This window comes from Nelusetta ayraudi, unplaced genomic scaffold (genome assembly GCF_046127955.1).
Source record: "Nelusetta ayraudi isolate G7.1 ecotype Tasmania unplaced genomic scaffold, CSIRO-AGI_Nayr_v1 ptg000135l, whole genome shotgun sequence".
Lineage (NCBI taxonomy): Eukaryota > Metazoa > Chordata > Actinopteri > Tetraodontiformes > Monacanthidae > Nelusetta > Nelusetta ayraudi.
Window position 1 is genome coordinate 17237220 of NW_027466185.1, and position 25801 is coordinate 17263020.

At 43.3% G+C, this 25801-nt stretch overlaps 1 protein-coding gene across 4 annotated transcripts in view; it reads left to right on the forward strand.

The window, feature by feature from the left end:
- The first annotated feature begins 7961 nt into the window (after positions 1-7961).
- thrb (thyroid hormone receptor beta) overlaps positions 7962-25801 on the forward strand; it is a 93744-nt gene continuing 75904 nt past the window's right edge. The window contains exon 1 of one of the 4 annotated variants that reach the window (XM_076051544.1): positions 7962-8149. The gene's annotated coding sequence lies outside the window, so the exon portion shown is untranslated. Of the gene's footprint in view, positions 8150-9275; positions 9322-25801 lie in introns of those variants that run through there. The other 3 variants (XM_076051548.1, XM_076051549.1, XM_076051546.1) reach the window with 3 other exon arrangements.

A 25801-nucleotide genomic window follows, 5' to 3' on the forward strand; every position in this document is an offset into this window, starting at 1 on the left:
GGTGCAAGATGGCATCTAACTTATGTATGAATAAGAGCCGTTTTAAGGGTGGGAAAACCAAACTACTTCTATTGCACTGCGAGTATACACTTTTATTTCTACATTTATGGGCAGTATATTAAGCTTTTACCAATATAAAAATCGTAAATCAGACCAAGTTTTACACACTGGACCTTTAAATATCATTAGATTGAACAGAATGCTGCTCAAACTATAATCACAAGTGTCACATATCAGTGGAACCCATGCTGAACTATACCACAGACTTTCCGCATCGATCCTTGACACGGGCGTCAAACGGCATCAACATAAAACAGAAGCCATAAAAAGTCATAAAAGAATTTGTTTATCTTTCATAAACCGCTATTGTCTGCTGGCTCGCTTATCTTGCCGAGCTACCGAGGGGATGCGGCAGAGGCGCTTCCACACCTGTGCCACCCCCCCTCAATGATTCCTTCTGAAACAATTCGCGTGGAACCCCAGGGGGTCTTTTTTGCGCCCGCATTCACGTTTTTGTCACAACGAGCCGAAGCTCACAACCTCTCGGAGTTTCTCGCCACGCTCGCGCATTTTCCAGATGTTGGGTGCACGACGCATAAGATCTCTGGCAAATAACTGAAACAGTGGGGTTATAAAAGCTCTGTGTCTCACACAAAAGGTGCATGACCACTTCAGCTGCATAGCCAAACAATCTACCTGAGGCCCGTTGCTGACAGCGCAAATCAAGGCTATTTGTCAAATGACCGGGTTTGTTCTGTCCTCACTGCAAACAAGACACCTTAGGGTTGGAATGGAATCAAGCCGGTACTGCTCGCCATCAGGCAAAAATAATGTATATCCACATCAGGAAAAGAGAAACTTGCAGAATATGGATATGTAAGGAGGCCAAAATGTAACTGGTACTAATCTCGTGACGTCTGAATAAATTTGGTATTGCAATGTTTGGACAAGTGTGTTTACACTGATGTGTGTATACCTTATTTTGGCGGACTTTGTATGTCCAAACATCCTGTTCCTAAATGGGAACCACAGCATCATTTTTAAGCAAATGTACAAAAGGAGGACAGATTCCAAGCTTCCCTTTCAGAAGTCCTCCATACTGCCCTGCAGTGCTGCTATCAGGGCTCTGCCATCACCAAGCTCGCTATTAAGCTATCAAAGTCACACTTTCTGCCGCCCATGCTGCTTCTCGCTTTTCCCCTTTGCCTGCCCTCAGCTCTAGAATTGGCTCGAAGTCTGACAATGAGCGCAAATTTTTGGGCTTACATGCACACACACACACACACACACACACACATAGCCCATGATGTTTTCCAAGGCTAGCTTAAGAAAAGAGCTTCAAGTTTCCAAAGAGCATTGTAAACAAATGCAACTATGAGTTTGCTGGTCTGCTAACTGTTCAAGATTCAGTCGAACAGTCGGATCACGGTGAAACTCATGTGATGGTCTGCTGCCATGCTGAATCAAGATGTGGTCAACTTTGAATAGCTGATGGAGGCATGACCTTGCTCTTCAGGTTCAGCCGTCAGTCCATGGTCCGTGCGGCTTGATCACAGTGGGACAGTGGAGTCGGACACACTGATTTAGAGCACGCAAAACAAACAAACAAAAACGCAAAGAAAATCACATCAGTTATTTTTAACATTATTATGGCCTTGCTGTTTAGGGTTGTACAATTTTTGTTTCATTTATTTTTGTCAATGGAATAAAATCTGACCCCATCTGTGTTCACTTGGTCATGCTATTTTTGGCTAATTTTAGAGTTTGGTGGGCGATCTCAAAAGAAAACTCAAGAAAAAAAAATATGTTTAGCGTGCCATAAAAAAATGCAGTTTCTTTTTTGTTTGTTTTTTTAAATCAAAAATTCCCCTCTTGTGCACTGCTGCTGTACAGACAGACTGTCTTTGCCTTGACTTGTTGGGCTTGTTTTGCGTTAACACCCTCTGGTCTCTTTATCAATGTCAGAAAGAAAATGCTGGTCAGGCAAAAATGATCATTCAATGAGTAAATGTGATTGGATTTGCACCCCGTTAGAAGCTTGAGACTTGGGTCTATTTAAATATCACACTCTTGTATGTCACAATGGAAAATACAAGCATCGATCAACATTGGCTGAACCAAATAAAGAAATGAATACAACTTGATGGCATATTGAAAGGATCTAAATTTGCACGCAAACAGCATCATGGACCATCATGCTTATTATCAGACTATCAGGCTGAACTTTCTCAACCTTTTGTGCTCTATCATACCTCAATCAGTTACACAATGTGCTTGCCAGGAACAGGCAGATGTGAGACGCAACCGGTTTCTTGAGTTCTACATTGGCCCCTATAGACTCGAATGACATGTTGTGGTTTGCCGTCTGCTGCAGCTGTGGTTGCGCCCGCTAAAGGCGGTGTGTTCCTGTGCAGTGTGTGCTTTTTTTCCCTCACGCACGGCACTCTGCGCAACAAAAAGACGCACAAATGCCTGAGCCGCTCGAGCTCGACAGTGGAGACTGTCAGTGGGTAACAGTGGAGACCCTCAGTGGGCAACAGTGGGTAACAGTGGTGACCGTCAGTGGGTAACAGTGGGTAACAGTGGAGACCGTCAGTGGGTAACAGTGGGTAACAGTGGTGACCGTCAGTGGGTAACAGTGGAGACCGTCAGTGGGTAACAGTGGGTAACAGTGGTGACCGTCAGTGGGTAACAGTGGGTAACAGTGGAGACCGTCAGTGGGTAACAGTGGGTAACAGTGGTGACTGTCAGTGGGTAACAGTGGGTAACAGTGGAGACCGTCAGTGGGTAACAGTGGAGACCGTCAGTGGGTAACAGTGGTGACCGTCAATGGGTAACAGTGGGTAACAGTGGAGACCGTCAGTGGGTAACAGTGGGTAACAGTGGTGACCGTCAGTGGGTAACAGTGGGTAACAGTGGAGACCGTCAGTGGGTAACAGTGCGCAACAGTGGAGACCGTCAGTGGGTAACAGTGGGTAACAGTGGTGACTGTCAGTGGGTAACAGTGGGTAACAGTGGAGACCGTCAGTGGGTAACAGTGGTGACCGTCAATGGGTAACAGTGGGTAACAGTGGAGACCGTCAGTGGGTAACAGTGGGTAACAGTGGTGACCGTCAGTGGGTAACAGCGGCGAGAGACGAGAACTTGCTCTCACCCTCTGGCTCAGCTAAAATATGTCAAGTATGCTGCAGAAGAATGCAGGTTATCTCTTGTGCGTGTGTTTGAGTGTGTTTGAGTGTGTGTGAGTGTGTATCCTTGTGACCGCTTTCCACTTCTGTTCAGATTCCACTCTTTTGTACAGCCATGTATAAGCCTAATCTTAAATTCAACAACAATAAGCCTTATTGTAATTTCAAGTTACCTCTACCCAAGGGTTAAAAGTAACAAAGTACAAATACTTTGTCACTGTAAGTAGATTTTTCAGGTATGTGTACTTTACTTGAGTATTTCTTCTTTTGATGACTGTTCACTTTTACTTCCCATATTTGTACACAGATATCTGTACTTTCTACTCCTTACATTGGAAAAACACACTTGTTACTTTTGTCTTTAAAAGTGTTTAAAATATACAAAGTCGGTTCAAAGTAATTCACTCATGATTAGTCTGGTTGCTGCCTGAAGTGGAGCTTTTTTTTAACGATGCTGTTGTGTAGTTAAATATAAAATTTGTTGATTATTTTAGAGTAGTCGGCTTTGGGGTCACACAGAGCAAAATAAAAATGTAGAAAACAACAATGGTTATTATTATTGAACGTGTAAACATATATGCAACAATGAATGTATTTTTTACGTACATTAGTACATTTCAGAACCTGTATTTTCTTACTTTCGCTTGATTAAAGGAGTTAAATCAGTATGTTAACTTTAACGAGAGTATTCTTTTACGCTTTAAGTTTCTGTACTTTTACTTATACAGGTGGTGAATACTTTTGACTTCTATACCTCTACCTACGACTTCACCCTAATCTTTAGGTTGTAAGGAAAACGTCGGGTCGACGGAAGTGACTTGAAAGAAGCACTATGACTGTGACTTCTGGGTAAAACTGTTTTCCATTACTCACAAAGCAAACACAGACATTCACGCCTTCCTCTGCGTGCACAGTGTCATGAGCCCATATACGAGACTATATAAGGGCGAGTGCAGGCATGAACAAACTACCGCCCGGGGTGAGATGTGCAGCCTGTTAAGCTTTTTAATCTGGCCTGCCGAACTTGAAGAAATTATATGAATAGTAAGTAAGTCATAAAATGATTGTATTTCATCCATTTTTTTCAGTGTTTTTAGAGTCACTTCAACAAAGAGCGAAATACCGTGGGGCTTTAAAGACACTGATTTTGTTCTCATGCTTTTGTTCATTGTCAATTGGCATTAAAACCCATGTTTTCTACCTATCCCAAGATACATTTTTCCTCCTATGAGGTGGGTCACCAAAACACTCCATCCATCTGCTGCTGCTCCGGCCCCCTCTGTCAAATTTTAGAACCCATTGTGGCCCCAGCAGTCAAAAAGTTTGCCCACCCCTGGTCTAGTGAAACAGACATTGAAGTAAATGTGCAGCAAAGTTACTGTTAGGAGCCCCCTGGTTGACAAACAGGCATTAACCTATATGTATAAGTGGTTGCGGGTGACAGGTTTTAATTGTTGTATAATAAACACCATCCACTGTTATAGGTACAAACATCCACGCCTCCTGGCCGCCACTCCCGTAAAAATACAAACTGCCTGCCCACTAGCAGTCATCCAGCAAAGAAGTCAACGCAACTGAAGGTAAGGAAATCGACCTGCGAAGAGCAATCTGCGCCATCAGCTGCGACAGGAGTCTTGACGACTTGCGATCAACAGGCACTTAAAGCCTTTAGTAAATACAGCTCTGCAGCTTCAGCAAATAGACGTTCAACAAGGATCAAGGTCAAGTGCAAAGTTATGCAACATTCGCAGCTTGTCTTGAGAGTGACACGGAAATTGAGCAACAACAAAAAAATTAAAATAAAAAATATATATATATATTTCCAGGGCGATCGCCTTCTGTTCCTCAACAGGGCATCAGATTTTTGTTTCATTGTCTCTGACAACATTTTCGTGGAGAATTTTCCAAGCAAATTTTTTGTTTAATTTGAAATGAAAATAAGTGTGTGTTCAGTGTGCATGTTCAGTTTCCTATCTGTTCAAGGATGCAGCTTCGAGCACAAACAGTAGATCAGTAGATAGTGTCCAAGTCCAAGTTTTATTGACACTTTTGCCTATTTGGTGAGCCAGACGGTGGAGTCAATGTGCGGTTCCAGGGAGTGAATGCAAGAAAGAGGCAAGGGGTTGAGATTCTCTTTGAAAGTGAATACAAACTGGATGGATTTTTTTCTGGTAGGCTGACAGTCTGTCTGACAGATGCTAGTTAAAGAGTGAGATTAGGCAAATTATTGCACTTTGCGCACAATACATTTTTTTTTTGTATTTTTAGAATATTAATTTAATCATTAAATACTGTTTTCTTTGGCTTTTTGCTTGTTTTTCATTCAGGACGCTCTCTCCGTAATTTAAATGCTCTGTTGAGTCCCCGCTGTAATAAATCCTTAATTTTAATAATTTAATCCACAGCAGGTTTATGGAACACAGATTTTGAGGCATAATGCTCTCTCTTGGTCTCGGAGTCAGTCAGGGGTTTTCACTCGTCTCTAATCCTTTTGCTGATTTTCGTGGATAGGATTTCACGACACACCCCGGGTTAGAAGTGCGCACGGCTTCGCTCTTGCTGGTAATCTGCTTCTATGGGCCTCATCAGCAGATGACCTTCAGCGTCGGCCCCCAGGATTTTGGAGCGTGTTAAACAAATGTAAGACGCCTGGGGTGAGGATTAGTCAGTTTACTTCTGAGGCCACGGATCTCCTCCGAAAAAATGTGGATCGCTCACTCCGGCTGAGGTGGCGAGGGAGGGCATTGCAGCCTGGAAGCAGAGAAGTCCAATGCTGTGTCTCAATTCAGGGTCTGCATCCTTGACGTACGCATTTTGAAAGGAAGTTGCGTCATAGCGCTGCGCGAGGGCTTGTCCCAATTCCCAAGGGTCCTTAGGACGCTCAAAATGCGTACACAGAATGCGCCCTCGTTTTAGCCGATTCCAAGGATGCACCGCTACTATCCTTTGCGTACTTATGTATCCCATGATGCTTTGCGTGCTGCTGCAAAGCCTCGTGAGATCTTGGGAAGTCAGCCAAAATTAGCGGCATCTAGTGGTAAAGACACGACATATAAATTTAAGCATTGAAATTTCACATAAAATATGCAGTTTTAACATCGGGTTTTTATTTATTTGAATATCGAACGACATTGTTAGATGGCGAACCAATGGTTAGCTTGATGCTATAAAAACATCACTTCCGGGGTTGGCCAGCAGGAGGGAACGGCGGTGACGCCACGAGGAAATACGCCGAAGGCTAGACCGTCTCGTGTGGTTACGGGGAGGCGGGGTTCGGTCCGTCTTTCTAGGCTGGGTCCTCGAAGAACGCTTCCTTCAGACGGAGGACACTCGGTTTGAAGGGTGCAGACCCTGAATTGAGACACAGCACCAAGTATCTTGTGCTGTTGTTCAGTGGCGACGGTTTAGTAGGACAGCAAATGAACACACACTGGTCTGGACTAGTTTGGCCGAGGAGACGGCACATCCTCTCATAGAACAGGAAGTAAGCACCGAGGTAGATTTATAACGAAAGAAATGACTTATCTCATGTGTCCTTGGAATCTGAAGATCCTGTCCCTTAAAAAAGTGGAAAATAAGATCCACGGATTGATGGATTGAGAGAAAAGAAGATGTGCCAAAGAATGCAACACCAGTTAAGCAAGCGGGTGGTGAAAGGCAACAGGTAGGAAGATTTCAAGTGTGACGTCTGCGTTTGGAGGCAAATATTCACGTTAACTGACTCCCCAATTGGGGGTTTAAGGCAAGTCTAGAATATGCAAAGTCAAGGTTGCTGAGCTGTAAACTGGAAAAATATACAGCAGTTTTAATTCAGGTATATTTATTCAGTTAAAACAATAACTGGTAAATATAAGGTAGCATGCACCATAAATGACAAGATGCTGGAAATAAAATTTAGCTATTCAATAACTCTGGTTTACCATGGAATCTTTCATAGATTTTGTACTAGCATTAGCTGTTCATGTTAGCTGAACACATTTATGTATGCATTTATTGGGGCGAGAGGGTAGCATTCCTCACCCCAGTGTGCATCTGAACAGCCACTGTCTTGGACTGTTTGAGTTCGTTGCATTTTGTCTGATGCAGTCACACTATTTGAACCACACAAAAACGATTTTTCTGCCACATCTCACGATCGTGTTTTAGACCGTTTACAATTTAGAAAAAATGTCCCAAAACTTTTCTTTTTTTCCCCCTGCACTAAACTTCTTTAGCATGATTATTATTATTATTATTATTATTATTATTATTATTATTATTATTATTATTATTATTATTATTATTATTATTCGTATGTTTGTTCCTAACACTATAGGCTCGTTCCTGTTAAAACAAAAGAAGAAGAAGAAGAAGAAGAAGAAGAAGAAGAAGAAGAAGATGGGGGTGGGGGGGAGACTTGGGACTTTGCAAAAGGGCGAGGCTTTTTTGTTTTGTTTTGTTTTTTCTTGCTCGGTTCCTGTCTGCGCCTCCACTGACTCTCCGACTCCCCCTCCCCACACTGCGATCACACGGCCCACTCTGAATGTCACTTCTGTTCGTGTGTCGCCTTTCTAAAAGGTCCGACCGCGGCTCAATGTCGGAGTTTATTTCGCGTCCGGAGTCTTGCAACCTCGTAACGCTGCTGCTGCCGCTGCTGCCGCTGCTCGCCCCTGGCACAGTGATCTGATCAGCCCACGGAGCCCGACACACACACACACACACACACACACACACACACACACACACACACACACACACACACACACACACACACACACACACACACACACAAACGCGCGCGCGCGCGCGCGTTGCGTTCGCCTGAATTGCACCCGGGCGGGTCATTTCAGGTTAGATCGCGGTGCTGCGTCCCGGTGTGTGTAGCCCGACGGAGATCGACAACTGGTTCCGCTTGAGGAGGAATGCACAAGCGCCGGGACTCCAAATCACATTAGGACAACCAGCTTCGTCTCGCATATGCGGTATGTTGCCATGTTTGTGTTTGATATTTTGTTTTTGTATTTTATTTCCGAGACACTTTAGCACAATTTACACGACTGCCTCTCCAATAAGAAGGAGGAGGAGGAGGAGGAAAAAACTGTGCCATGACAGTTGTGTTCGGCTGTCAGGTGTCCGTGAACGCCACGCTTGCCGGCGCTTAAACGTCATGTTTAATGCGAACGCGGTTCGGGCACACGAGAAGCGCCGTGTGTTTGTATGTACGTCCCTGCGCGGGAGGGAGTGCACTCCGCCGAATTACTGCTCAAAGATTCCGCAATTCTGCGCCGTTCGCCTGCTCGGCGGAGGAGTCGCACCTGGGCGAACATGACGGAGACGTTTTCAGAATCACACGGCGGTCGCTGGCGATACGTAGCGCGATTTGTTTTTTTGGGGGGGTGGTTTGTACAAGGGCAACTTACACATAAAGTTGATGCTTTTTGCATGCATTAAAAAAAAAAACCGTACCAGTCAACTTATACGCCGACTGTTTCTGCTCTATCACTCCGACAACAATTTCCTCGACATGTTTAAGCACGAACAAGGGTATTATTTAAAAAAAAAATAATAATAATAATACATGCAGCTATATGGGAAAAGTTGAATTCTATGTGACGTTGCGGCTGATTTTTTTTTTTTTTTTTTTTTTTGCTCCCCATGAGCCGCTTTCAATGTCGCCTGGTGGTCGCATTTAAAGGTCATTTATTTTTATTTCATTTTTTATTAGGGAATATTGATAATGAAGTGAGATAGAGAGAGGCTGAGATTAGCACATATTTTTGGGGGGTCTGTTTTGTGTACTTTCGGGGCCCCGGTTCGTTGTTCTTTCCCTCCAGCAGCCAGCAGTTTACGACGACACACTCCTTCGGTTTGGGAGAGGGTTGGGTTTTCCTCTGCGGCCTCAAGTGTGTGTGTGTGTGTGTGTGTGTGTGTGTGTGTGTGTGTGTGTGTGTGTGTAAGAGAGAGAGAGAGAGAGAGAGAGAGAGAGAGAGAGAGAGACACACACACACACACACACACACACACACACACACACACACACACACACACACACACACACACTTTGAGTACACTTTGTCCCCGCGTCATGTTTGCTTTCGGTTTTGGCCACTTCACTCTCACTTTGGCGCCGGGTCAACATCTGGCATGCTGAAAGGTGGGGACGCTTTCTCCCTGATTTGGTGGATGTTTACATTGCATTTTGAACAAGTTAGCAGCACAAATCAGTTTGCCGATGTGGTGAAAAGGTTTTGAAATTGGGAGGGGGGGGGGGGCAGAGAGAAGAAACTGTTTTGGGGGGGAAATGTCGGACGAAAAATGTTCATGTTGTATTAAGTGAAGTTACTTGCACCCCTCCTCAAAAATTCCTCCATTTTTTGCTAAGCAAATCTATATAATACATATAATCGCTAAGCTGTATCGTTTGTCGGAATGTAGTTTGACGTGTGGCAGGTGACATTGATTAAGCGTGAAGCGATGCCTTCAGGGGCGGTAGGGTGAAAGCTGAACTCGCAGACGATGACGGGGGGGGGGGGATTGGGACTGTATGACCACCTGGTTTTATTGTTGACTTTGACATGTGCGTGGGGGAGGTTTGAAAGCAAATATGTCCTCCCATCGCGACCGGGAATTATTGCGCAATTGAAATGTAAAACGCAGCACCCGAGGAAAGCACTGCCAGCTTTATATCGCTGTTAAAACTTATGAGTAGCCGTAATACCCATTTACAGCCCAAAGCACATCATAGATAAGATAATACGGTTATATAATGTAATAATTTTGTAACACATTTTGATTTGATAGTTTATACGTTCTACAAGTCCGCAGTATAGTGCATAACTCTTGTTAATTATTGAAATGGCAAAGTGAAGCATTTTTCCACTGCGAACAATTTTTTACTCCCCTTCTTCCAACACCAGAAATGCTCACAATGCATGACATCATGCAATTGGGTGATTTCCAAGCAGTCACTGAAAGCAGCATCTCTTCTCCAGTTTGTGAGATTTTAGTGAACGTCTGTTCATTTCAAGGGATATCATACATAAAATATTACGAGAATAATGATGTTTTGTTTTTTAAATAACACATTTTAATTAGAATATTAATCCGTTCCACTATTAAAGTTGTTCTTGTGTAGCACAGAAGTAACTATAACAATGAGGGGGAATGGGGGGGGGATAGCAAGAGTTTGTAGATGTATTTGCATGTCCATATCAAAGCTTTTTTTCACCGGAAGGACTCAAATGCATGGCAATTAACTCTGATTACATCATGCAGTTGGGTGGTTTACCAGCAGTCACTGAAGGCAGCATGAGTTCATCGCTGTGTAGGGTTGTTTTTTGCGCCTTTTTTCACTGCACTTTTGAACACCTTCAACTAGCAGCACGGTCTTGTTATTCGGACTGACAACAGACTTTGATTGTTTTTGCGTTTGATGGGACGCGTTCCTAAGGTGGAAACACCTGGAGACGTATCAGGATTGAGCCTTAAGATATGTTTTCTGCAACTTGAGTGGCTTTCAGATCCTTGTTTGATAGTCTCCCAGTTCTTGAGGTGGCAGATGTCTGATTAAAAGCTAATTTTAGTCAGGCGCTGGAGACCAAATGAAAGAGGCATGCGTTTTATGGTTGGTTGCGGGGCTTCATTTCAAAAGCAGTTTTCTCTGTTCATTTGCGGAGACCAGCTTTTGCTTCGTTAACAGTTGAAGACGCATTTGTCAAAACACACACAGGATGTAAATTTTAATTTATTATTTATCTATCACCTATTTTTTTTATGCACCTTTTTTTCTGTCAGACTCGGCTCAGTTTGATAAGAGCTTTTAAATGTACAGTACTACCGTCAATAAATAAAGTTATTTTAATTGTGGCTTGCACATGTAAATGTTGGGCACTTGGCTGGAATAAATCCCTTTTATGATCAGTTTTCCTTTTTTCTCTGAAACTTGCAAAAAAAACAACAAAAAAAAAACAAGCTTTGCCTGTTAGCATCCATGACCAAATGTGCTTACTGCATTTAAATTATTTATCCTTGACTAACCCTGTGATGTATTTGAAAGATAAGATGCAATAGCCCTTATCCTTATAAGGTAATGTGTGTTGCTCGTGGATAGCAACACACATTATAGACACTGTCAAAGGTCATAATGTCAATAGTTGTGTTCTTGTCGATGAGACGAATTGCGTTGCTCCGGCTTCTGCTTTGTTTGTTATGGCCCGTCTGATTGCAGGATATGTGTTGTAACATTTCATTGGCTAAAACATTAAGAATCTGACTAGATAAACACATGAATCGTGGAAATAATAGTGGCTGGTATGATCAGTTAAACAGTTGATGTTTTGACCTGAATCATATGAAACAGAATGCATTAGATGCTGTTGGTGTTGATTTTAAGTGCGTTTTTGAGTGTCTGTGTGACTTTGAGACATTTTTCAGTTGTAACGCAAGCAGCTGTTGAAAGCTCAACTCAGTTCCCCAGTTTGCCCTTTTCTATTTTTAGATAAACAAATTATATCATCATCGTCAGTTATTTCAGTGTTGCTCGCTTTTAAAGCTGGATATTGTAATTGAAACATCTGCGGACAGAAAAAAATGCAATCCGGATTCCAGTTACTCAATTTAAGATAATGCTGTGAAACAGTTAAGCACAATTAATTAACTCAGTGCAAGTAAGCTCACGAAGTGGCTCTACTCTCTTTTCTTTCTTTTTTTTAAGTCAGATAATTGTGTTAACTTTTGTATATTTAAAAAAGGCAACAAATTCCAGGGAAGAAAAATTTCATTAAAGACACAAATATTTCAGATTAAAAATAAATCTTGTATTGACTTTTTGATGAAAGCCGACAGAATTGGTCTGTTTTGGGTGTGAGTCATAAAGGTCATCCAACTCCTTTCCATGCAAATTGACCTCCCCTTTCCATCCACTGTTAACGGGCCGTTGACATGCCCACTAAATTAATTCACTGTGTCCAAGTATTATGTGACTATTGCAGTACAGTACGTTCAAAGTAGTTATTATATAATTGCACACACATTTCAGCCAGTGAAAACCCACACGGTCCTAAATTGTGGCGCTATCAAAAGCAATAAGATTAATTAATCTTTCACTTTGCAGTGTTCAGTAATGGTTGTGTGAGTCAATGTTTCTGTTCGTCCCCAGCAGGACAGCGTGTAAGCAGATTCTTCTCTTCCCACTGCTCAGACAAAAAAGCTTTGAGTGACGAGCAGATTTATTATTCATTTGGAATAAGATTATTGGATTTATTGTTTGAATCAGATCCCGCTGGTTGTCAGTAACTCATAACGCACAAAAGGCTGTCAACACTTATGATGTACTGAACAAAAGCTGTTAATTTGGGAGCAGATGAGGAAGATGCAGACTTGTGTACCAAATCAGGAAAGGAGGCATCAAGAGTTAATCAGCAGCTAAACGAGCCGGCGTGCAGAATGCGTGGTTGTTCGCTCAGACCTCTTAAATAATCGCTCGCTGATTTGATATCTTTTGATTTTAAAGGTCAGACAAAATAGCACTTGGGCTTCAAACACAACAACTGCCAATGTCCCCAGTTGAACCTTTCTAAAGGTCCTTGATGATGCCCGTCTCAGATCACCCGTTAAGGGCACACAGAGGGACACGTAATAGCTCACAGAATGTTTGGGATAGGAAGCTTTCTTGGCTAATCATGTTTTGAATTGCATTTTGACATCACCAGCAGAAGATTAACTTCCAGCGACTTCTATTTGTAGTTCGCCCAAGGGTATTTTAAAATACGGCCACACGGCTCCTCATGTTTTACGACTCCGTATTAACAGTGCATATGAAAGGTGACGGTGAATAATGTCCTTCTTGAAAAGTCGCCGTCGAATTCACCGCAAACGAATATGGCTTTCGTGTCTTTCTTTGAAGACCGACGTTAATGAATGTATTTCTCTTTGCTCAGACGTTGAACACTGAGGCGTGTTAAACAAAGTCACCCTTTGAAGGCGGCTGGGTCCTACTGCGCAGGCTGATTAGTGAGCTCGGGAGTCGTTCCCGGAGTCTCTGGGTTTAAGTTTTGGTCGTGCGCTTGTATGAATATCGGGCTCACGTGGTCGCCAACGACCTGCCTGCATGCGGTGGAAGTGGAAGTGCCAGCACGCTTCATTTACACAAATGGCTGAGACACATATGTATGTATATGTGTATGTATGGAAAACTTGTGCCGCTGATGAGCCTTCATTGCTGGAGGCTTTAGTCACCAACATTCTGATGATGTCAACAGTGTTCGCTGCGGGATTTTCATGTGTATTTTAAGTAGAGACGCATCAGTATCAGGTATCGGTACTGATACCAGGGTTTAGGACTTTTCTCATTCTCGTGAAATACATGTCAATAGCACAATACCGAGCCAGTTGTATATTAGGGCTGCGACTAACGATCATTTTTGTTGTTGACTGATCTATTGATTATTTTTTTCGATTAGTCACAATTATGTTCTTTATTTTCACCACCTATTTTGAACTCCTGTTTAACCTAACTTGCTTAAATCTTCACACCTGGGTTATGCTGTTGTACTATGACGGCATATGATTTTAAACAAATTTATCAAGAATAATAACGCACAAACCATTTGTCTGTGACATAGTTATATTTTTCAACGTAAAATATCATATGTATATTAATTCACAATTTAAAGGTCATATGCAATGTTTATAGTTTACAACTTACAGTTAAATCCTTAAACTTTTTTTTTTTTTACAATTTAAATATCAAATTAATCTTCCCTAAATAACACAGTTGATCAGTGAAAGAGTGTTACAATTTAGTATAAACGCTGGTATTGACAGGGGCTGTAATTCACTCATTACTGCCATAAAGTAGCGTTTGCCGAAGTGAACTATTGGTCGCTAAGCAGCTTGTTGCATGATTTTCCCACGCGGGAAAAATTTGTTTTGTAACATTCTTGAAATGTGTCCCAGCTTGTGTTTCACCATTTATTGGTGTCTGTGTTGAGGTCCCTTTAAGAGGGTGTGTGTGTGTTCCTGGGAAAAGTGTGTGAGCACGGGATTGTGGGAGTTCTTGAAAATGATGAGGACACATGTCTAGTCTGCGGTTCTGGCTGAGGGGGTTGACAGGGAAAAGGCCTGCATTCAAGGTTGTCGGAAGCAATAATATAAAGCCGTATGCATATCGGCGTAGTGCTACCGTAGAATGCTTGGTGAGCTTCACAGATTTTGAAGCTGACGTGTTTCGCTGCTTCATTTAGAAACTTTGGGTCAGAGATTGCAAGCCTTTTAAGAGACGAAGCCGTTCTTCTTCTTTGTTTTTTTGCAGGATGTAAACAACGAGCGACACTGCCACCCTCAGCGCTCGGTACTGCATTGCAGGCACAAATTAGCATGTAGCGGCCGGAGTGTGATTTTATCATTCAGCAATTTACAATAACAGTAACACGATGCGTCAACCCAGACTAATCATTGCAGCCGTATTGTATATATATGTATATTCCAATTTTTGTTAAATTGTTTTTTGTACTGCAGTGTAACTTGTGAAAGTCACCCCAAGTCCTAGAAAATCATGAGGAATGTTGTTCAAATAACAGAACAAAAATCAAAGTAATTCTATGATATATTATGGCCATATTAAGTACTCGGTATCGGTGAGTGCTGAAATGCAAGGACTTGTACTCTACTAAAAAAGTGGTATCGGTACGTCCCTAATTTTAAGAACGCTCAGGAATCGCTCCTGCTCCGGTCTTGATAAGTGTCTTCATTGAAAATGAGGCGCTGGCCCTTTTGATCTGCCATAGATGTGAGGACGAAGCGACGGGTACATGACAGCTCGTCAAACTTCATTGGAAATGTCTACGGCTGTCACAGCTGACTGGCACCTGTCGTAAGCTGGGACCATGGGAAAAGGACTTTTCTACTTTTTTGTTGTGGGTTTCTCTTGTCCCCTTCTCTAAAAGATCTGCAAGAAGAGGGAAGAGGGGCCAAGATGAGGGACAGAGCTGCGAGGAAAACATTGATCCAGCAAAAACCAAAAAATTAAAAAAAAATAAGAGCACAGTGAAGGGAGTTGTCTTCTTAACTCGGGAGGCTGTTGTTATGCAATGGATGCCTGTGGGTTTAAATGTACCTTTGTTCTTTGCTTCACCCTCTCTAATTTAGCTATCGTCTCTTCGAGCAAATCCACTTCCTGAACGCCACTCTCCGTTGCAAGACTGTGACGAGACTGTTTACTAAGTGAAACACAACGGCAAACACGGTCTGAGCGAGTCAACATCTCAGCCAGAAAACATGTCAGTGGCCCACAGTAGCGAGACGCAGCTTCCTAACATTTGCTGCGCTGCTTTCTAAAGAATCTCCCTGACAGCTTTTTCCCCACCCTGAGTCTTGGATCGGACCTAAAAACGCCTCAGGAAATTATATTATCGAGACGTATTATATTAAAATACGTGTGGTCTCGTTGGGTCTCTCCTGATGCACAAAGTGCAAGGACAAATCTTTAGCAGGCTAGGGAATCCTGGAAGGAAGGGGGCGGAATCCTGCTAACAAACCGCGAGTGTGATGATGAAAGAGAGCTCTCGACAAACCGTAGCGGGAGGTGCGAGGCTTAACCGACCGCAGCTGTCAAAGAAAAACAACTGCTCGTGTTTAAGGAATACGAGCGCTGAGTGATATTGTTAGCATTCCAACAAGTGCCCTTGTGCCGATGTGCCGTCGTCAGCCGTGGTGTGAAATGTGAATGGCGCGGTTCGCATAATGCAAACTTGTGAGTAGATGGGAGTTGACCTGGAGTGCACGTTGTGTTGGGATCATTTCACATCAAGGCTGCCGTTAGTGGAAATGTCAGTCAGGCATCACAGAGCATCGGTGTGTGCATTCGGTCCTCATAACATGTTGACTGACAATATATGCAATAGAGCTGTTTTTCTCATTTATTTTCAAATGCGAAACCTGCAGCTCTGTTTATTTTGGGTTTCCACCTCGCGCCGCTGGACACTGCTCGTTGCATCTAGTCTTGGACTTTGGCTCTACCTTGAAATTAAAAAGCTGTGAGGGTTTGCATTTGATAAGCAGCAACTGCAAAAAAAAGATCCAACTTTTAATGAAACTGAGCACACATCAGTGGTCGCAGACAAAATGTTGGCTAAGACGGTCACCAGTCAGCCAGTCAGACAGTCAATTACATAAGTCAGAGCTGCAGTGGAGATGGCTTTTACGGTTGCTCTTGGCAGATGAACAGAAACATCCAACTGAAACCGCTTGATTAGTTTCTAATTTTTGTTTTTCTTTAATTGGACCATAAGCTTATTTGTTGGGAACTATTTTGAACCCTGGCCTTATGTAACCTTATTTCGACACCGTGCTGTCATTTAAAGATTATGTGTGTAATATTTGGACATCTTTAAGAAGAAACGGCGACATCAAGTGGTTACATTTTGGATTGTGGCGCTCTTTCGCTCAGCTGTCCCCCTCCCGAACTTGCCAGTGAGCGACGGTGGCCTGCGCACACAAACCTAGATACCTCGCCCACCTTCATCTTTGTTAGTTTATTTGAGGACGAGAGCGTTCACCCTAAATACATAACCCGCCGTCAGGTGACCTTAGAAATATGGCAGCTAGCTAGAAACAAGATCCTTGCTAAGTATATTTTTATATATTAGAAACCGTTCTGAGGGTTCATAGTTGTATTTATGGGTATTATATTAAGATTTGTATATGTAGACCAGTATAGAAGTCATAAATCAGCAGTTGTACTCAGACCACATAGACCAAACAGCCTGGCCTGCATCCAGTACAATGACTGGCCTTGATATGCACACAGTTCATTTTGGTTAAGAACAGAAACCAACCTCCATCTGTCCTGAATTCTCAGTTGAACCTGATGAAAGGTGGGTGGTTGGAGGTTCTTCTCTCTGAGGTACTTTGATTCATGAAGACTTCTGCAATTCAGCCCAACCACCAGAAGACTTTTATCAACCCTGAGGTTGTTCTGACACTTCCTGTCAGACTGTGACAAAATAAGCTGGGGCGCACAGGAAAGAACAACAGTGCGCAGCAATTACAATCCAGATGTTTTGACCATCAGTGTTGATCCACATGGCCAAATGGTGCAGTAATGTGCTTAAAACCCACGCAGCTGGTGCTATTCGCACAACCTTTGCGGAAAACGTGCCAAATGTATTCATGTCCTTGATGATGTTTCACCTCAGAGCTTCGAAGTTCCTATCCCTGGGATAGTTCCAGGACAATAAACTCAACTTGCTCTCTGTTATGTAGCAGGAAGTCAACTCTTGTGTGTTCAAGCCAGCTGGCCAATCAAATCACTTGGCTTTGAAGAAGCCTCTTTAACACACGAACTCCAGACAATGTCAGGAAATTAGTTCCGAGTAGTGTTCTGAGTGAGCACATTGGTGAGGCGAATGCAGCTGACCTGTGGAAGGGGTCCACGTGTGACCTGATCACCCACCGTACAAACAGTCGCACAACAGAACCCAAAGCTTTCCAGTTGTTGTTCTTTTTAAATATGCATTCTCTTGTTCAATCTTCAGATTCAGTCTCTGTCACGTCCATTATGTTTATTCAATGCAATCCAGCAACACTTTCCATGTGCCACATCGACATTTGCACATATCTTTATCCGAACTCTGATATTCAATTTTTTTATGTGGCATTTGTGAGTCCCGCTGCATGTTCACTTGATTACGACTCTTTAACGACGCAATAAAAAACAGACGACAACGCGTCTTTATCAGTCAGACTTCACCCAATTTCATAACCAGTCTGGCTGATTAAATGATAAGATGCACTAATGGCACTTTTACAAGGAGTGGATTGCATTTGCACAAAACAATGACAAGCAAGCGAAGGCTTTCGTTAATGGGCAGTTTGCTGTTTTTTGGCTGTTCTCCCAACTCATCATTGCAAGAGTGTAGCTACTTGACGCACTGCTTAAAGTGACAGCAAAAATCAAATTGGTCTGGTTAAATGTCCCGGAAGAAAAATATATTTTGAATCTAATAGATTTGGATTATTTATTTTTTTAGGCGTTAATATCTTTGCTCTTCAGCTAAATGGGCTTTTATTTCTTTTGAGTCAAAAAGTAGTCAGAAGCTGCTGTCTTTGCTTGTTGCATCGCTGGAAAAGACCAATGAAATTCAACCCGAATAAATTTTCTGATTACTTCTGTTTTTTCAGGCAGCTTCTTGTTAATTCGGCCACTGTGAAAGGGGACTACTTACAAACATATTTTTTTCTTTTTGGCCAGTAATAAATCTCATCATCTCCAAGAAAAGCAATAAATCATCAGAGCCTCTTTTTTTTTTTTTTTTTAAACTGAAAACACAAAGCGGCCTGTGTTTTCATACGCTTCCCATCAATTCGATCTGATTGTTCGCCCGAGAAGCCGAGGTTTTGGCTGACCTGATGGGGTTTAATGGTTAACCTGTACCATAAGCTCATTCTGCTCCCTCGACAGTTTGTTTCTCGAGTCAAGTCCAATCTCTGTTCGAGGTCACACCAGGACACTGGGAGTTGAAGCAGCTCCAGCAGCTCCTTGGCCGGCTGCCTCGGCCCGCTAACACTCTTCCCCTCTGCGGTCGCATGCGCTCTCCTCCAGGCTTTCTTCCAGGGTTTTTCTTTCCTCCTGACCAATCTCCAAACCAGTACCCATGCTACTCCAAACATTGCAAGAGAAGGTGGGTTTTTTTTCCAGTTGTTCGCAGATGTTGTAGTTCCTTAATTGTCCGATGTGTTACCTAACTGGCGGGGTATTTTTTTTTGTCCTCGTCTCCAAGTTTCCCCAAAGATTATATAGCTTACGGAAGAGTGAGACTTCCAACTATTGAGATGTGGATTGAAAGTTTTTCCATGCCCCGCCCCCAACTCCAAAGAGGTCTTTAACTGAACAGAAAGAGGTTAAAACTGCGCCCAGTGTGGTTTCTTTTCAAGAAATATTTAGAAACATGAAAGGGAAAAGCACTTTTGTATTAGGCCAGTGGAGGGCCAGCAAGGCTGAAAATTAAAAAGATTAAAGTCCATGAAAGTCCAAAATTTACTTTCCCATAGACCACGTTTCATGCGTTTATTTTTGTATTGCAGTCGATGTGCACTGGGGCAGTTTGCAGCCTAGTGTGAAGCAGCTGGGATGAGAATCAGCACCTCCAAGTCCGAGGCCATGATTCTCCACCGGAAAAAAGTGGCTTGCCCTCTCCGGGTCGGTGGAGAGACCCTGTGTTACAACCAGCTTGTGAGGGGAAAAGGAAGTAACATAAAACCAGATGTAACGTGGTTAAACAAAAGTAAATGGTGCATACAAACAAAGGTTGAGTTGGACAAAGAACTTAATGGGTGCTGGTCAAAACAGGTGGAGGAGAAAGAACAAAAAGAGGCTTCTTAGAAGTTTTAAAGTAGCTTACCTAGCTAGTCTAAGAAAAAGGAAACCAAAAACCTAATTGTCTACCCTACCTAACCTAAAAGGAGATACAGAACAAAACAGCACCCATCACTAGTGAGGCTAACAAAAGATCTAAGGTGAGTGAATGAGAAGATGTGCAGTTAATCTAATCTCTTCCTTTTTTGTGCTCAGCCAAAACCAAACTAGTGCCTCAATAAAACTACAAGTTTTAGCATTCAACGCGTCACAAGGTTCAGAGGCACACGAGCTCGGCCGCCTACAGCCAGCTCCCTAATGCAGGTCGGCCAGCATCTTTATTTCCTCCCTCCTTTCCGGCGCCTCGTTGTGATTGGCTGGGAGGATACTTGGGGCAGGTTCAGCCCTCGGCAGCACAGGTGCACGGCATCTGGATAACATACTCACAGGCACACCCACACCCACACTCCCACACCCACACACACACACACAGAGCTAGAGAGAGGCACACACAGTTCCGAGCAAACGGCAGCGGCCGTAACACCCTGCCTCAGGTGGAGGAGTTTGAATATCGCGGGGTCTTGTTCACGAGTGAGGGGAGGATGGAGCGTGAAGACCGACAGGCGGATTGTTGCGGCATCTGCAGTGAGGCGGTCGTTGTACCGGTCATGGTGAAGAAGGAGCTAAGCCGAAAGGCGAAGCTCTCGATTTACCGGTCGATCTACGTTCCCACCCTCACCTACGGTCACGAGCTTTGGGTAGTGACAGAAAGGACAAGATCGCGAATACAAGCCGCCGAAATGAGTTTCCTCCGCAGGGTGGCTGGGCGCACCCTTAGGGACAGGGTGAGGAGCTCAGTCACCCGGGAGGAGCTTTGAGTAGAGCCGCTGCTCCTCCGCATCGAGGGGGGCCAGCTGAGGTGGCTCGGGCATCTGTTTCAGATGTCTCCTGGACGCCTCCCTGGGGACGTGTTCCGGGCATGTGCCACCAGGAGGAGGCCTCGATGAAGACCCAGGACACGCTGGAGGGACTACGTCTCTAGGTTGGCCTGGGAACGCCTTGGGGTCCTGCCGGATGAGCTTGAGGAGGTGACTGGGGCCAGGCCTGGGTGTCTCTGCTGAGGCTGCTGCCCCAGCGACCCGACCCCGGATAATGCGGCAGAAGAAGACGCAGTCAATGGGGAGAAAAAAAAAAAAGAATTCCGTTGATCGCAGTACCTCAAGTGGCCACTAAAAAAACAATTGCAGCACGGCATTATTGGCAGGCTGAGATAAAATACATCAATGTGCTGGACTGTGTCCGCTGTAAGTGACCGAACCACAGTCGGTTGTCAGTCAGATCTCAAGCACCCTTAACTTCACATGTACGGTCCCCGTGATTGGCATGGGACTCGCGAGAGCCTGAAAGACCCGGAAATCCGCCAGCTACCACAATGAAAACATTCCCCTTCAGGACAATTTCATTCTGCTTGTGAAAGGCTGTAATCTCTCTTGTTGGGGCTTAACATTCCTGTTCAGGTGCGTCTCAGCAAAGAAACAGATGCCGACTTTCAAAAGGAATCCTTTCAAATAAAGGGATGAAAAGAAGGACTTTGAATTTAAAAGGGATCGTATGTATGATTTCGTTTTGTGCTGCAGGTGCTCATCCTCAGTGGCCTCCAACCGCGCAGCGAGCACTGAGCGCGTCCATGCCCCCAAATGAAATTAAAAATTGAGGATACTATTAAAAAAAAAAAAAAAAAAAAAAAAGGAACACAACCATCACCATTTTAATTTTTTTATGTGAACGAGCAAGTTCACGAACGAGCTCAATAAACCTGATTTTAAAATCAAAAAACCTGCATAAGAGTGTAGATTCCGTTTAAGCCCATTTTTAAAAAACAAAAAAAAACAAAAAGGAAATATTCAAGATCTCAAGGAGATTTTTGTGTTGTTTTGTGAGCAGTGTCAACAAACCAGCGCGTGCGTGCAATGGATTGCCCCTATGAGAGAACAGTTGTTTCATTTCTCTTTATTTCTGTTCATTTGGCGGGAGGATGTCGTCCCGACCGCTGAGGACAAAGGAAGCAAGTCACGACACCAAAGGGCTCGTTTCATATCAAGGTTGTGTTTGTGCGTGCGGTCGGACGGGGACTGGGGTTCCCTTGCAGTGCGTTGTTTGGGTATTACTTGCAACTACTGCAGTGGGACTAAAGAGTGCGTGCAGTTTGGATGTAACTCTCTCCAGAGTTTTAGCAAAGTCTGTGGTTGAATTAAAGACGGCTGCGTCGCTTTCAGTTTGCCCGTTTCCCCTTTTTCTTCGGGTTTGTGGTGCAATTTTGGTATGAGTTAAACATTCGGTACCGACAACCGCTTGTGTCTGCGTATTTGAATATGTTTTTGTTTTTTTGCATGCCCCGCCCCCCTGTTTTTCCTTGTGGCCCACTGCAACAACCTCCTCTTTGTTGCTGCTGGACCTCCTGATTTGCCAACTGAGTGCCGGCAGGCGACCCCTTCCCGAACAGACAGCCGTCGACATGCTGTTTGTACGCGTCGGGTTTTGTGTTTGCAAAAAAAAAAAAAAGCCAAGTTGTTAGCCAACATGCACGTATAATAAAAGCTGCCCACAGTTTCCGAGTCACACTTCCCTTCTCCTCTCGGCTTATCACAGAGCCAGACACTCGGACAGAAGGAAGTCGAGCAGTTCCACTTGCAGAAAAGAAAGCTGTGGAACTTCTCCGTGCCGGGCCGGCTCGCCGCTTTTAACTGTTATCATGTCACCAATTGTTCCCGTGGCGACACGCGCGTTGCACTTTACTCCTTTTTACTCTGCTTTCTCTTCTCTCTTTTTTTTTCTTCCTTTGTGCTCGTTCTGCCTTCCTGTGCGTCAAGGACTCCTACTACGCTCTTGTGGCTGTCTGCTCACGTTAAAATGATCCGAAGGGCGAAAGGGGGGGGGGGTCTTGTGCAACGCTAAATCCTGACCGAGTTGTTATTTTTGCAGACTCTTGCGATACTTTTGCGGAAGCCGGTGTGGCTGAAAGGCTGCCGCGGGCCTGTTTGTTGTGGCAGCAGCTTTGTGCGAGCAAGTACGCGTATCATTCTGTCATCTGTTTTTCAAAATAAAACCAAAAACAAAATAATGACTCATTTTCTCAATATCCGATTCTACCAAAAGGAAAAAACGGATAGCAAATCGTTTTCATTAGCTGCGATTTTGCGCTCAATTGGCAAAATGGTTAACGGGCGATTGTCCTATTTGGATACTTCGATTTGAGCCAAGTTGTGTGTGACCCGTGTGTGATTTTTTTATTTTTTTTTTTTAACTTTTTTCTTTTCTTTTACCTTCTCTGAAAAACACAAACATGTTTGCATTTTTGTGATGCCTGCTGCCAATTTTACCATTCGCAAGAAAAAAAAAATCCCATGTGGTAAAAATACTTCTTGGTCAAGTATCCAAATTGGACAATCGAAGTAACCAAATTGGACAGTTGGCCTGTTCGTTATGTCCATTTTCTAATTGAACGCAAATTTAAATTATCCGTGTTTACCATTTTGGTTCTTAAAACAGATATGGAAAAAATGAGTCATTATGTCAGGGGTTTTTTTGGATTTGGATTTACTTGAAAAAAATGAAGAAACCAATGACACACGGACTGCGAGCACACATATCCTGCCTTGATTTGAATTCCCACCGTTGTTTGTCTGTCACAGGGTGAAACATGACCGCGCTAGCATGGTGAATAATATTACAAAAAAAACTAAACAAAAGAGTTGTATTTTTAACATTTTCAGTGGGATTTTCGGCAAAGACACATTAGGCTAATTGGATCCTCTGATGTAATCAGATGATTCACCCTGATTTGAAGGGAAATAGGGCTTAGAAGTAAACAAGAGGCTTTGGCGCCACCACTGCGGCCCCTCCAACTGGTCTTAATGCTGGATTGAGACCAAAGCTGATTTCTTTTTCTTTTCTTTTTTTTTTTTTACCTTAAGCATATTGATCACATATGTCAACTAAGGCCCCGCTCTGCTTTTGAAACTGAAAAACCAGAGCCTGAACGAACAATCTGTTGGGTTTGAATTTCAATGTCAGTGTGTCGGCTTTGATCTTGGCTCGTTTTCTCGTTGTTTTCTTTCAGTTTTTCCTTTTTCTTTTAACACACCTGACATCTTATAACTTACTCAATATCCCGGTTTTGCATTTTGGTGCCCGACCTAGTAATTTTTGAAACTGTTTTGACAGCATTGTAATTTCCATTTGAAACTAACTTTTGTTGCGGACCGCCAACTCCTTGCAGGCTCGCCAGCCACAATAATTGCACGCGATTAAACAATTTCATGCGGTGCTTTGTTGCATTTTATCAGAAGTACCCCTGTTTGTGAGCCTGTCTGGCTCCTCTTTGAAAGCTTTCTAATGACATAACTTGCGTAACGCACTTGTGCTCTACGCGCACAATGGAGGGAAAGGAGGTCCGGTAGTTCTCTGAGTCTAACGCTCGTGATGAGGACCGTGCTTGGTGCGAGCGCTCTGCGTTTGTCAGAGGGAGGAATGCATTTTTGGAGCCGTCAGACAAGGAGGGAAGCATGCTAATCCCATCATCCCGGAAAAAAAGGCAGCGTTTGGTCTCAACAGGGGTGGAGAGCGCGCCGCTTTATTCCTTGAGGGTGGCGGGCGAGTCGAGGGGGGGGATGAAAAATGAGTTTGGGTTGGAAATCTCTGCTTGTGTGGTGGCGCCGGTGGTGGTGGTGCGAGTCTGTGTGCGCAACAGCAACAGATGGAACCGCGACTGGACGCGACACTTCACTTGAGATTTGTCGCGTTAGCAGTTTTACAAATTGCTTTACATGATGTTTTGATAAGAAGAAGAGGAAGAAGCTTTTATTAATCCAACATTGGGGACATCTGCATAATTGCAGCAACAATACAGTAGAAAAGAATGGAGATTATATTGATTAAAAAGGAATGAAATGAAATATTTATAGACCAGAAGGAACAAAAAAGATATTCACATTCTATTCAGGGCAACATTTGAATTGCAACACCACTGGGAGTTGCACTTTTCCGAACCTTATTCACCCCGTAACCTTCGGAACCCGTCAAACAGCACATGAGTCGTCATTATTATTTCAAATGAAGTGTACCCATAAAGATTTCCAGGTCACGGTTGTGTGACACAAATGCTAAACAGGCCGAATACCTGAACCCTCCGGTGATGAAGCGTTCACCTCGCTCCCTGTAATCAGGTCTTGCGTATAGCTCATTAATAATGCTGTTCTGGTAGCTGTGCTGTTTGTTAGCCTGGCCGTGTCTGTTGGGTCTTTGAATGCAACAGTAGCTACGTTTTTCGCAAAATTAAAGCGATTTTTCTAAAACATTTCCACAAAGTACAATGCTGTTTTTTGGGGGTTTTCTGAAAGGTGTGAAGCGCATACTGTGAGTCGTAATTCTCGTCAAATCTCGTGAATCACGTTTACTTTTGTTTGTTTACGTTTGTTTGCTGTCCAGAATGGTTGTTATATTTTTCTCTTTGATTACTTTTAAAAATATTTAGTTTCCTCTTCCGTCCAATTATAAGGCCCCATTATCACTTGATGTGAACTGTTCATGTGACCCCATACGTAATAAATGCCAAAAAAGTGTTTCCGTGACACTTTTGCGATAGACCTCTGTATGGATAGGTGTAAAAAAAAAAAACATCTCATGAGAGCGTCAAAACCTCTTAGCCATATTTGAGAGGATTTTCCAAGTTTAGCCGTTTCCATCACCAGTTTTTTATTGCCATATTTAGGTTTTTCGTAGAAACGCAGCTACTGTGTCTTAAAATAGTCCAGTGCTCCGATACAGAAGTGCTAAAACCATGTGATTCTGTTTTCTTCAACTGATTTAGCATGTTTTTTTTGTTTTTTTTACATCTGGCTCCTATAATGGAAAGAAAAAAAAACAATAGAGCCTGAAATCAACACAGAGATTAATAACTTGTGGCTGAACTTGATATGTTCGCTGCCCTCGAGGCTCACTGACTTTAATCACCACTTTGAGGGAAAAAAGCAACCTGGAGCAATCGTGTGTGTGTGTGTGTGTGTGTGTGTGTGTGTGTGTGTGTGTGTGTGTGTGTGTGTGTGTGTGTGTGTGTGTGTGTGTGTGTGTGTGTGTGTGTGTGTGTGTGTGTGTTCTGGCCGAGAAGGAGGGGAAAATAAAAAAGAAATAAAGTTCTTTGACTTTTCCCTAAGACGGACCCCCTGCAGTTTGGAAAAACAGAGTTGTTGATCACAGGGGTTGCAGCGCTGTGCAGATTACA